Here is a 14,052-nt window from a genome sequence, read left to right on the forward strand (position 1 = left end):
CCTGAACCAATCTTAGTTTGTTTTATGATGGCTTCTAGTGAAGATGAACATACTGATAACTTTACAAGATTTGTCACAAAATTCTGTGTTGTGGTCTCAGAGCATTTGCCCTTTGTTGATCTCAGAGAGCGTAAGAAAAGGATCCATGTGTGGGTCCATGCACTGTCACAGATCAGCACAGCCTACGCAAAGCAGGTATAACTTGATGCAACTTCTCCATGTTAAGTATTGAGTAAGGACTCAAACAAGCACGATGCTGACAATGTAAAGCCCCCATGCAGCCTAAAAGCCTCTGAAACAGTGCAACATGCCACAGAACCAAGGCAGGTAGTTACTGCAGTTGAAATAATACATAAGTGACTTGCATTTTTAAAATACATGGAAACCCCTCATTTTTCCTGTACTCAGGATCTCACAGAATCACAGTTTCAGGATAGAAATGAGAATTAGGACAATCTGACTGACACCCCTTATGTCCCACTCCTTTCCTTTTAGCCCTCAAAAAGGACAAAATCTCCATCTGAGACTAGCAAGAGGAAGAGAAGCCAATGTTCCATAAATTTATCTCAGTTGTTAATCCTCATCACAGACAAGTCATATGTGATACTTTTTAGTTCTGGGCACCAGGCAAGAGTTCTTCCAAAGGGCCCTGGAACCTGATGGGAAAGGGTGAAATACCCAGCATGCTGGGACACTGCTTTGAGCAACTGGAAAGAATTGCTTCCCAGGTTAATGGCTGTAATAAACTTCACCATCTTTGGTCAGAACCACCAGTTGCACTTCTTTGCCTCTGGCTTCAACATAAATATATACCTACATTTATAAAGTTAAAACAAACAGACACAAAGCCCCAGTACTAAAACTAGATGTTATTTTACCATTTTTCTCCCTAAGGACAGAATAAGAGTACAACTAAGTGGCAGCTGTGAGCCTTCTTCCTTAAGGCACTAGTGAAAGGTGTTTGGATAGCAATAGTGATAAGGACTGAATAAAACCACATACAGAGCTGAGCCCTAGATATGTAGCCATGCAGTATCTTCTCAGCTTTCCAACAATTTGTATCATTCCTCTGTGTAACTCTTCCAGTTTTCTCTGTATTACTTCAAGATGCTGGCACTAGAAAGCCATGCTGATGTAATACTGATTCTGAAGTAAATATAAAATTTACAGATGTAAAACTACCTCCTTACCCTGATTCATTTCCACCCTGCTTGTGTCCGAAATCATGGCTGTCTTTTCCCGCTAGGACCTGGCAGAGAAAGCTCCCCAGGGCTGCCTGCCCATTCTGATCCCCACGCTCTCACATGGGACTGCTCAGGACACAGCCTCCCTTCACAGATCACGTTCAGGACATGCCTTTCCAGGTTCATAAATCTCCACTTGTCTGCATGAAAATGACTTGGTTTAAATAATCTCATTTACCAAACAAACTGTATTACACTGTCCTGCCCCTATCAACAGCTACAATTCACCAAGCATGTTTCATCTACCCAGTTTGCCAGTGATGAGTCATGTCTTCTGCATCACTGAGTAAGTGTCAGGCAGAACTGGCTTCTCCCTTCCCCTTATCTGAAGAGAAGGGTCATCAACTCTACTTCTTTGAAAACACAGCCTCCTCATATCATATTGCAGAGACTCTTCTGTAAAATGATCAAGCTCTAGCTTAAAATAGCTGGATTATTTGCTCCCCTCATCTAAGCTGGCAATGCCAGAACCATGATCTTTTGATGTTGAGAAGGTATTTTCTACATTCATCTTAAAGTCAATTCTCAAAACAGTTGATTTATTAGTGTGCTAGTACTGTCCTTCAGCTTATAGTATCCTTCATCCCCCTTACTCTTTATACTGCCACTTCAGCTTATTTATTGTATGCTGGTTCTCTGTCAGTCACTAACTTCACTTCCTAAGCCACATATATTTTATTGATATTCTCTGGCATTGGATATTAATTGGGTTCTCACACACTGAATTAGCTGCCTTTTATATGTAATTATATATATCACATATAGAGACATGTCTTTAAACCAACAGTAAACTTCTCCAAGAACAAAATCAAACCTTTTTAAGAAGTACAAAACACTTTCCTCGACACCAATTTTCAGGCATGAACAACTTTATATTTTCCCAGGATTGGGGTCATGCTACCCAGCTTTTATTTTCCCAGGCCATCCACTTGGCAATCTTCAAAACTGTCCCAACACAATCACTCATTCAGTCTCCTGTACTTGCTGCGATCCACCAAGACTGATTAGAAGTGAACATGAGCAAGCTAGAGACCTCCTCTCACTCATCTAATGCTCACTATACTTCAAGGGAATGTGCTTTTATCCTTAGCACAGCTGCCAGCAAAACTGCTCACCAACAGGACCCCATGCTACGCAACTCCCATGTGGGTCCCTGGATGGGACTTGTAGCCGACTTGTAGCCCTCAACTTCTGAAAAATGAACTTATCCTTCCCTTGCTGCCGGCCTAGCTGTCACTCAAGGGCACACAGTTCAAAGGGAAGCAAAGATGAAGCAACAAAGGGAAGCAGAGATGTGAATTTACTGCCCAAACGACCTTTTACTCTCATTCATGGACAGATAAAAAAGTTGGGAGAGAGGAAGTGTTTGGTAGGCACATAACAGAGTGAGCCAGTGTCACACTCCTTCTCTTCTGCTGTGCTGGGAGAGGGAAACGGCACTGGAGTGTCTTTAATGTTTTATAAAGCACATGTAGGAAATTCAAAATGCCCTGGTGAGGTCCTGCCAGCATCACTGTGCACCTGGGACCCTGCCACATAGCACTGAGCATCTGCTTGCCACCCCACTGCCCACAGGGAGGTCACATGCACCCAGAAGACCCCTGCACCTGTGCAGGCTGGTCAGCCTAAAAATTGTTGTAGATGAGCAACAGTAGTGATTCATGTATTTCAACAATGATGGAGGTAAAAAGGGAAAGGGAAGGTGTGGGGGTGGGCAGGAAACAAACCCCAGACATTAGTTTCTAAATAGCAGATGTGGCTATTCTGGCTAGCAAACTTCCACTTTAATTTCTAACCCACAGAGATGGGAAATGATTCATGAAAAATCAACAGGATAAAATTAGCTGGAAGGCAGAGGGATAATTCATGCAACCCAACCGTCATGGGCTGAAGTGCCAGCACTACCTGGCATTTCAGCCTCTGTTGCCCTTCAGTCACTGGCACCTGGCCAGCAATCAGCTCTACATCTATTTCCTTAGTGTCAAAATTAGCCCCTCTGAAAGCACATCCATCTTCTAACAAGATGGCCTTTCACTCAACACTTTTCCAGAAGTTCCAGCTTTTCCTTTCTTTTAAAAAGAAAGATTACTTGCAGTATGCTGTCTCTTTCTTCCACTGGTGAATGTTTAGTGGTGTCAGAAGACCAAATGGATGAACAGGCTTGTGCACACGTCTATGAGCCACGGCCAAGCTATCCACTAAAATCAAACAGCCCCAGCAACTCAGAAAATTCAGCGCATTTTGCCAGAGCTCCTTTCTCCTGCACAAAACCAACAACCCAGTCAGCAGCAACAACCAAATGCTGGTCTGCCTTTACATACACCAGTGTTTTTTTATAAGACTGCTGCTAAACTCTGTCAGGAATCACAAAACACGATTTCACTCTTGATACAGTCACATGACAGAAAGTTTCTTGAGCATACTGTTACTTACAAATCACAACCCAAAGCTCTTTACCCCAAAGGCTGATGAGAAACTTCCACTCCTACAAGAGACCTCTGGACTTCCAGAAGGCAGCTGGTTATTGGACAATGCTCCCTCTCACCACCCAACTCAAAAGCTTCAGGAATCGAAGGTGAAATTGTAAAGCTTCTGGAGCACCAATATCTCTAGGCAGGCAGTTTCAGGCACAGGGGAATCCCCATTCCATCGGGACCTATGAGTACAGATGTAAAATAAAGCTAAAATCCTGCTTTGGCACCATTTATCTAGTTGGCGTCTGTTTCTGTGAAAGGATGTTACAGGACAGTTCCTCTTTGCTTGTTACAATGGTTTCACTCTATTTAGACTTCAGGACACAACAGGCAGCTCCTTTATTTTTACTTGTTCAGCAAATAGAGAAAGAGTATGTTGGAGAAAATGAAAAGGTAGGAGCAGATCTTACTTTCACTCGTTCCCAAAATTCTGACCAACTAGCTCAGTCCTTTAAAAGCACTAACAAACACAGCAGGCAAAATGAGAACTCATCAACTGCTCCACAAAATGCAGAGGAAGCAAAAGCAAGAGCAGTATTTATTTCTCCTCATTTGTACCCTCTTGCAGGCCATTAGGAAGATAAGATCTCACAGCACAACAGACATTATTCAGAGCTGGTAAATCTGTCTACAGGTTAGGGATTCATGTTACATGGCTCGGATGAGCAGTGGTTGAGCATGGGTCACACCGACCCCCTTTTCCTTGGGGCAGGCAGCAGGCCAGATACTCCCAGTGTCAGATCTGCCAAGAAACCAGATATCCGTGTGCTGAATTCACCACCACCACAATTTGATCTGCACATTCCCTTCCATACAGAGAGAGGGATGTTCAGACTGTGTATATCCTAACACAGCTAACCAGAAAAACATTTCAGCAGGGGCCAAGCACTTCTGGTCTATACGTGCAGTCTTCTACATAAAGGTACTGGGTTACACAGAAATACCTGGTCCTTCACACTACAGACATTTTTAAAACACTGATTAGCAGAAGCACGGAAAGAGCCCAAGAACTCATTCAATTCCAGTACAAAAAGCAGAGGGAGCATGTCAGAATGACTTCACATGTGCAAGTCACTAAGGGACTACAAACATTCACCAGCTATCCTAAAAGAGTTCAAAAGCAACACCTCAACACCTGACTAGTAAGGAGAGCTGGTTAATAAAAACAGCCAGCAAATCACTAGTTAACTCCATCACAGCTAGAGAGGGCACATTAGCATGTCTCAGCACATCCAGGAGATGCAATAAGTGCATCTGCTGTTCTGGAGCTACCACCTTTAGAATGCAATGCAGCATTAGCTGCTGGGACTTTGCGCTGAGGGTCAGGCACCTCTACACCCACAGAGCGGCCGGCCCTGCTGCTGACATGTGGTAGAATTTTCGAGGAAAAAAGCAGCTTACAAACATACAATTCATAATAATGTTGTCTTTACAGTCACAAAGGGAAGAGAAAATTAGTAATTTAAAAGCTTCTAGTCTTCAAAAGCTGATTGAACTAATTTGGTCTTGGAAAAGATAATCAGCAAGCCTAGGTGTGAAACATGACAACTATAGAATATATTTTATTGCTCATAAAAGCATGCTTCTGTGTCATCAGTATGGATTTTTTCCTCAGTCAGTTTCCAAGTGTTTTCATTAATTTCCCCTGAATTGATAAGAGGACTATACTCTGTAAACTGTGGTGTATTTAGCATTCTCATTAGCATTTCCAAGCAAGGAGTCTCCAAGTCAAAAAAAGAGCAGACCACATGAAGTACTCCAGCAGCATCAGAAGAAAACAAATTTAAAAAACCCAAACAACAGCAAATCCCCTTGACATATAGACATGAGGAAATCAAGGTTTATATAAATGAAAGGTGTAAAGAGGAACATACTGGGTCAAACTTAGCACGTCTTTCAAGGAAGATGCTGTGAAGACTTACTTAGTTTCAAGTCTGCAGTTGAAGGTACACATTTAACTCCACCCAGAATATTATGATGCAGTTTATATGATACATTTTCAAAATAAAGCTTCATTGTACTAAAAGAGGAAAGCACTAGAAAATATTTCATATTGATTATCAGCCTGCAAATGACTGATGGCCCTGACCAGTACCAGCTCCAATTAGCAGCCTTCAACACTCTGAAAGGGTGTTAATGGAGGACCACTGGAGTTGTGTGTCCCAGACGCCCTGATCCATAGTCAGGAGCCTGGAACCAGTGCCTGTAGCCCACAGAGATGACCTGGCTGGGAGACCAGCACAGGATGCTCAGTGCTTCAGCTCCCACTGCGCAAAGCAGGAGCACTGCTGGCTCTCAGGCAAGCTAATTACAGCAACCCTAGAGCTGCTCCATGAGTTAATCCCCCACATCACCTCCCATGAACTTTTACCACTCTGTCCTTATACATCTCGCCCACTACCCACAGCCAGGTTTTCAGGGGCAGAAACCAGCCCCAGCTGACAGCCGCACAGGCAGCAAGGCAAGTGCTGGGAGTGGCAGCCCCAGCAGGGCTTGATGCCAAGGCTTTAGAACAGCAGCCGCTCCTCTGGGACAAGTCACTACAGGCGAAGGAAAACCAGCCTTGCTGAAAAGCCAAAGCCCGAGGAAGGGAGAAGAAAGGGGCTAGAGAAAGGAATCCATTTATCAGAGCATGCTCAAATTGGACAACGTGGCTTATGACACACCCTTCTGATGGGCCCCTTACTGACGGCTGTCCATGAGCGAGGGACTGCATTGAAACAGTTCTGCAGTACACATTACTGATTGACTGCTGCAGGCTGCCAGTTTCTGCAGCTTAAACCTTAAATTATATCTATAATGCTTTTACCTTCTGACTGCTGAGGAACTGTTCTGAGCCTGAGTACTGCCTCCCAGCCTTGCAGAGAGAAGTGCCCTTTCAGCAACAGCTCTGAAGGATACAATTATCCTGCCCCCACAAATGGAGCCATGACCAAGAAACACAACAGCAAAGCTTTAAGTGTCAGTATTTTGAATTGTTTGACTGTCTCTGCAAAAACATATGTTCTTGGAGTTATGTGAAGAGCTTGGGATGGAAGTTGGAAAAATGCCTGTGCTAGTACCACCACCTTCAATTCTAGCTGAACTTCAAAGCCTAAGTGCAGAGGACAGTGACCAGACATCTAAAAAACCAAATGGAAAATGTCTTTCTAGTTGCCAAGTCAAAATGTTCCTTTTCATCTCTGCTTTTTTACTCTCAATTCTCCCCGACTTTTCCATCAGTATTGTCCCTCATGTGGTGGGCATTAAAAAGAAAAACTTCTCCAGCATGGGATACTTGTCCTGTTCCCCTCACCAGGTTTCCTTTCCATCCACCTTGGTTACCTCTACTTTTCAAATATGCCACATGATTGCTCTATTTTCCATTGCTCTTTGGCCTCCTGTACCTGCAAAAGTCTTCCCCTTCCAAAGCACTTTTTCCTCATCTTCTTTCCTAAGATGCCATACAGGACTGCATGAACCTCTCACCTTGTCCTCTGCTTTTCTTAGGGTGGTTGGACTTGCTACTGGAATCCACTTGCACAGACAAGTTTAACTAGCAGGAATTCCTGAAAAGCCACATTTTACTGTGTAGCTTTAGAAGGAACATTTCTCTAGAGACTTTATTTAAAAACACCTTTGGTAGCAGAGAAGAGGTCATAGGGAGAACAGAAAACCCTGTGAAATTAAAGCCTTCTTTACTCCACTGCTGCAGAGGCATCAGTGCAAGAGGAGGCACTAGAATTGTCTGCAGCTGCACAAGAGCTCAGCTCCAAGAAACGTCACCCGCTATGAGCATGCCTCAGGCAGGAGCATTGTACAGCCACAATTACAATGGGAAACGCCACAAGCATGACAAGGGGTGAAATGTGAAGCAGTAAAGCCAGCATCCCACAGCAGGGCTGCCCACTTGCAGGCCAGCAGGAAATCTGCCACTTGCTCAATGCCAGAGGATACTGCACGTGCTGACTGCCCTTCTATGGCTATGCCTGTGCCTCAAGCTCCCAGCCCCGGGGTCTGAAGGCTCTGTGCCCAGGTGAGAGAACAGGTCAGACAACTCAGCACTGATGCAATCAAGCAAACCCTGATGCGTATCCAGCTGACTCCAGATTTCTTAAAATGCCAGAAAGCTGCAATGCAAACTGAAGAATAAAAGTGATATTTGCTTGTTTTTGCTTTACTTAGGAATATCACAGATCTCAGGTATACATATTCCCAGTTCAGAGGAAGCATCAGAAGTTCCCACTCTCTGGAAACAACAGTCACTACTTCTCACTGGTCCAGTCTTCAGATCAAGTTTTAGCACCTTATCTCATTGTTCTGAAAGTCCCCAACCTATACCATTACTATTTCGTTATCAAACAAAAAAACAAACGCAGACCATTCTTTCTTTGGGACTTTCTTCATGCAAATCTTCACACCCAACACCACTGGATTGGCAGTAATGATTTTAAATATGCTACCCCAAAATGTCACAAATATTAGGCAGCATTTTAAGAACTCTGGGAATGGTTTAGTAGCACCAAGGGACAGGCCCTGCTAACAGCAACTTTAAAAACAGAGAGTTAGGTAAAAGCATACACTTCTCTTGCATAAACGGACATGGGAAAAAAAAAAACAACCTTAAAGCCCCACACTCCATTTGGGAATTAACCAGCATGAGAAACAAAAAAGAATATTTAAAAAAAACACTGAAAGATTAAGTGTACATGGCACTATCCATAAAACGACCAAACACCTCTCTTGCCTGGGCTTGTATTTCTCATTGATATGAGAAATACAGACACTTTGATTCCTGACTCAGAGTGGCAACTTCACTCCCCACAATGCCTGTATCCCGCTGATTGCAAAGCCAGCCAGCTGCAGAGCAGGAGCCCTCCTGCTTCAGGCTCCTCATGCAGTGTTCACAACCTTTACATCGCTCCTATCAATTTCCAGCAGTTCCATCACTTTCCAGCAAGGAATACGAGAAACAAGCTGCCCCCAGCCCATCCCAGTAAGATGGACCTTGCATCAGTTCATAAAATACCAGGTTTTAAAGAAGTTCTTGCTTTTGCCCTCATTATTTAAAATCAGGTACTATCCTCACAATAACTTGTTAAAAAAGTGGAAGTAATTGCTATCAGTGCCATAAGGCTCACAATAAGAATCCCCCACAAACTGCACTAGAATGCACCATGCTTCATGCATGGTCCACAAAGATGCCAGAGGAACAACAGCCCAGTATCCCAAAACCCTAGAGTCTGCACCAAAGCCAGCACTGAGTCAGGAGCCTCAGGACCTCCTTCATGCTCCACAAACAGCTGGAAGGAGCAGCAGCCTTTGACATGACTCCTGGGCAGGAGAGAAAAACAACGTGTCCTGGTCCTGCTGCTCCACGCCACAGTGAGATCAGTCAGTCCAGCCAAGAGCCAAACTTCGGCATCTCCCATGGCTACCTCAACTCCTCTCTCGTGAGTGGTTCCAGCAGCCAACCCCTCCTCTGCCAACACAGTCCTTGGCCATATCAACATTTGAGCTCTTTGCAGGCTGCATGTATTGCAAGAGCTCCTGCCACTCAGCTCTGTGCTAAACTATTCCTTCCTTGGTCCAAAAGCACGCCTTGCAAGAAGCAAACACCCATCATCTCAATACTTTTGTTTCTGACTGCAGCTTGCACTTGAAAAGCAATAGCAGTTTATACACAATTCATTAGAAAGTCAGGAGACTCATTTCCCTTTCCACTTTCACTGCTTATAATCTGGGTCATTAGACAAACGGAAATTTAGGGGGTGTGAAGCCCAACCCAGGCAGTGACCTTGTGCTCTACCAGTCTCACAGGGAGTTAAACCTTGCTGGCAGGACTGGATCCAAGGGGCTGCTGGATATTTCGGGCTGGGGCTCCTCTGCTGCTCAACAAACCGCTGCACACACCTGCAGAGCTGGAAAACAATCCTATCTTACAGTTAGGCTGGTGTTTTTTTAAGCTGGTTCTGCCAGTTCTCCTCCCACTAATGAGAGGCATTAATCACAGGAAAAAGAGGAAGCAACAGTGAGCCAACAGTTTTGCCCACAGGCCAGCTTTTCTTTTTTTTTAAAGGATCTGAAAAAGGGACTCTGGAGGCATCTTCCATTTCCCTCTGAAATATAAGCGCTATAGCACCCTTTGCATAGAAACTTGAGAAATTCTGTAACTTTAAAAAAATCCCCAAACCCACAGAGGGAAGAAGGCCCAAGAAGGTTCATCTGGAGTTTTTCAGCGCGAGTTAAGAGAGCATCCCGGCTGAGAGGTGCAAGGGCAGCTCTGCCCGAGCTCTGCGCACCGGGTGCGAGCAATGCTGCAGGGGCCGTGCCAGTGTCCCACGGGGTGTGCCCGTGTCCCGCAGGCGGGGTGCCCGTGTTCCTGGGGGGGTGCCTGTGTCCCGCGGGTCGGGGTGCCCGTGTCCCGCGGGTGGGGATGCGGTGCCCCTGTCCCGCGGGTGGGGATGCGGTGCCCGTGTCTTCGGGGGTGGAGGTGCCCGTGTCCCCGGGGTTGTGCCCGTGTCCTGCAGGCGGGGTGCCCGTGTCCCCGGGGGTGTGCCCGTGTCCCGCGGGTGGAGGTGCCCGTGTCCCGCGGCCGCCACCGCCCGGGAGCGCCCCGCCCCCGCGTTCCAATGTGGCGCGCGCCCGCCCGCCCCCGCCGCCCATTGGCCGCCGGCCGCGTCAGTCGCGGCCCCGCTGGCGGCCGCGGGCGGGGCGGGGGGGCCGGGCGGGCGCAGCCGCGGCGCGGGCGGGAGCGGCACGGCGGGAGCGGCGGGGACGGGCCGGGCCCCGCGCAGCCCGCCCCGAGGGGGGAAAAGCAGGGCGGGCGGGGAAGGGGGGGCGATACCTGTGCCCGCGGGTCTTCGCCGCCGCCCCACCCGCTGCGGGCACCCCTCGGCCGGACCTCCCCCCCGGGCTGGGCCGGGTTTCCCCCCGCGCTCCGCAGCCATTTTCGTGGCCACCTTGGCTACCAGCGAGGCTGACTCACCTCGGCACTGCGGGCGCGGGGAGCCCGCCTCGGCGTCGGGGGGCCCGCTCCGCCCGGGAGGGGCGGGGGGAGCCCGGCTGGCTGCGCCCTCCCACCCCGCCGGCCCCGCTGGCTAGTCCCAGGCGAGGACGGGTCCCGGGGCCGGGCCGGGCTCGGCGGAGGCGGCAGCGGCGGCTCCCTCCCTCCCGGCCGTGACCACCATCTTATTAGCACAGGAAATGACATGGAGAACGGAAGAGAGGGGCGTTCGGGGGCCGAGCCCGGGGACCCCCCGAACCGGGGGGAGGCGCCGCCGGCCCGCCCGGCCCGGCCCGGCCCGGCCCGCCGAGGCTCTCCCGGGGCCGCGGCATTCCCGCTTTCCTTCCAAATACCCGCGGTGGGAAAAGAGGAGGGGAAAAAATAACAAAAAAAAAACCCCAAAAGCCGCATACAGCTGGGGGGAAAAAAAGCACCAAAAAACAAACGCAGAAGAAGCCGAGCAAGCCCAAACCGCCCGCGGTTCCCACCTCCTGCTCCGGAGCCTGCGAGTTCCGCGCGGAGCCGCCGGCGATCAGCGCCCGCGGCCGGCCGGGGGCTCGGGGGGGCTCTGGAGGACAAAACCCGCCCGGACGGCCCGCGGGCACCGCGCGGGGGGAGCCGCCGACCGAGGGGGCCCGTCCCGGCGGAGCCGCCGGGCTACCCCCGGGCGCTGCCGCGGCCACCACCTGCCGCCGCCCGGCTGCCGCCGCGGCGCCCCGCGGAGCGGGACCCGGCCGCCCGCCCGCGCCCTCGGGGCCGCCCGCCTCCGGGGCACGGCGGCCAGACGTGACCCCCGCCCGCGGCCGTGCCCCGGGGCTCCCCCGCCGGCCGCGGCCGGAGGCGGAGTTGCCCCGGGGCGGGCGCCCGTTCCCCCGGCAGCACCCCGCGCCCCTGCCCGCCCGGCGGGAGCCTCATGCTCCTCCGCGGGAAAAAGTGAATGAGAAGACGCGCTGTTTCCTCGGAGCTCGATCATATTTCAGATTACCCCCCCAAAAAGTAACCCACCCAACAGCAACAGTAACAACAAACCCTACCCTCGAGCTCTGCGCAGAAATTGCGGGCAACATGACGGATGACAAAAAGTAGGCACAATTTAATAAACAGAGGAAGCGTGTCTCACCAATAAAACAAAATCTAAATAAAAACCATCTGCAAGCATTAAATTTGAAACAATGCAAACTCTTCAGCTGCTTTGCCAAAAGAGGCACAACGGGGGGTAAAGAGAGGAATGGATAAATAGCCATAATTTTCCAGTTCCTTCAGTTGACAATGGACTCATATGCAAACAGGGTTGTGGTGACAGTGTGCCCGATTGGATTCTTGGAACTACTTCCCATTTTCTGTAGCCCTGAGAAACACCATTTTCTGCGGTCCTGAGAAATAAATTCTCTCTTGATACTCTCCACTCTGAAGTGCCTACTACACAAAGTTGCTGTAAAGAAGAGAAAAATTGAGTGAGGACAAAACTCAGAAACGTTTATAGCCCAAGCAAAATAGAGGCCTGCTTCTGCCATCCTGGAGCTGCTTCCACTGCTCTCACTGGGCGTTGAGGTGTGGCAGAGCTTCAGAGTTAGGTCTTGACCTACCACTTAATTTAAATTGGCAAAACAACAAGGAAGGTAATCAACTCAGCTTCAAAATAAGCTCTTTGCAAAAGCAGCCAGTGTGGCACAGATGATTATTCGGGAGTTCAAATGAGTACCAGTCCTCAGATCTCCAACTGTAGTTTGCTTTTTTGTTCCCCATTTCTAACCTCTGGGGAGAGGATTCGTTCTCAGAGGAAAAGAGTGCAGTGTCATTTTACCCCTTCCAGTAATTGCAGATAGATGGACTTCGAGGCACTTGCACTTGCCTTGGAAAGACCATAAGCTGTCAGCACCTTCAGACTCCTCAGAAATATTAGAGATCCTCATAGAGCTACCCTAGTTTGCAGTTTCTGTCTGTGTGCTGAAATGTGTGAGAACACTCAACTGGCATTAAGTGCAACAATGGGTTTGTAAATATGATTGATGAATGAACCAAGAGGAAAAATAATTACTAAAAAAACCAATAAAAATCATGCGAGTAATACAAATGCACGCTGAATGCCAGGCTAATTTGGAGTAATAGTTTAGTTATAGCTATTGTAGTGAAAGGCTGAAGGGGAGGCTCAAAGGGAGGCATAAAGCTTTTATTTGTAAAGAAAATTAAATATGCAAGTGCAATATAAATAACAGCTATTATGTCTTCCTGTTAACACAGGCATGCTAATTTATTGAGAAGGAGTTGCCTTGTTTTAATGTGTGCAGTCGCCTTTATATGTTTAATAGTCAGGTGTGTTGGGTTTGTGTGGCAAGGTGTGGGTAGTGGGGAGGCTACAGGGGTGTCTTCTGTGAGAGGCTGACAGAAATGCCCCCTGTGTCTGACAGAGCCAACTCCAGCCAGATCCAAGCTAAACTCACTGCTGGCCAAGGCCAAGCCCATCTGCGACTGTGGAAGCACCACTGTGATAACACATTTAAAAGGGAAGGATAAACAGCTCTCCAGACACCATAGTCAGTGGAAGAAGGAGGGGAGGAGGTGCTCCAGGTGCCAGAGCACAGATTCCCTGGCAGCCTGAGGAGAACACCATGGTGAGGCAAAGGTGTGTCCCTTCAGCCCATGGTGGTCCATGGTGTAGCAGATGTCTACTTTTGCCCTCTGAAGGACCCCACACCAGAGTGGGTGGATGCTCATTTAGGCTGTGACCCTTTGGGAAGCCCATGCTGGAAACAGGCTCCTGGCAAGACCTGTGGACCTGTGGAGAGAAGAATCCACACTGAAGCAGGCATGCTGACAGGACTTGAGACCCTGCAGGACGCCTGCACAAGAGCAGTTTGTGAAGAACTGGAGCCTGTGGGAGGGACCCCACACAGCAGCAGGAGAAGGAAGTGGGGAGTACTCCCCCTAAGAAGGAGGAGCAGAAGAGAAAAAGCATGATGAACTGACTGCAGCCCCCATTCCCTGTCCCCCTGAACTGCTGGAGGGGAGAAGTTAGAGAAGTTAGAGAGCTCAGGAGTAAAATTCAGCCCAGAAGAAGGGAGGGGTGGGGGAAGGTGTTTTAATATTTAGTTTTTATTTCCCATTATCCTTCTCTGATTTGATTGGTAATAAGCTCATTTTATCAAGTTGGTTCCCAGGATGGTAATTGGTGAGTCATCCTTCCTTGTCTTATTTCAACCCATGAGCTTTTAGTTGTTGTATTTTCTTTCCATTTTGTGGTTGAGGAGGGGAGTGATAAGACCGCTCTGGTGGACACCTGGTGTCCAGCCAAGGTCAGCCCATCCCATCAGGAGATAAAATCCCCATAAAGAAGATTTTGCATCTTTTC

At 48.5% G+C, this 14,052-nt stretch overlaps 1 protein-coding gene across 9 annotated transcripts in view; it reads right to left on the minus strand.

The window, feature by feature from the left end:
* Positions 1 to 11,258, minus strand: part of PRDM11 (PR/SET domain 11) — a 48,850-nt gene extending 37,592 nt beyond the window's left edge. For 4 of the 9 annotated variants that reach the window (XM_064714371.1, XM_064714374.1, XM_064714365.1 and 1 more), the window contains exon 1: positions 10,686 to 10,862. The gene's annotated coding sequence lies outside the window, so the exon portion shown is untranslated. Of the gene's footprint in view, positions 1 to 9,494; positions 9,615 to 9,894; positions 9,923 to 9,999; positions 10,275 to 10,685; positions 10,863 to 11,191 lie in introns of those variants that run through there. The other 5 variants (XM_064714370.1, XM_064714368.1, XM_064714366.1 and 2 more) reach the window with 5 other exon arrangements.
* Between the last annotated feature and the right edge of the window lie 2,794 nt (positions 11,259 to 14,052).

This window comes from Zonotrichia leucophrys, chromosome 5 (assembly GCF_028769735.1).
Source record: "Zonotrichia leucophrys gambelii isolate GWCS_2022_RI chromosome 5, RI_Zleu_2.0, whole genome shotgun sequence".
Taxonomy (NCBI): Eukaryota; Metazoa; Chordata; class Aves; order Passeriformes; family Passerellidae; genus Zonotrichia; species Zonotrichia leucophrys.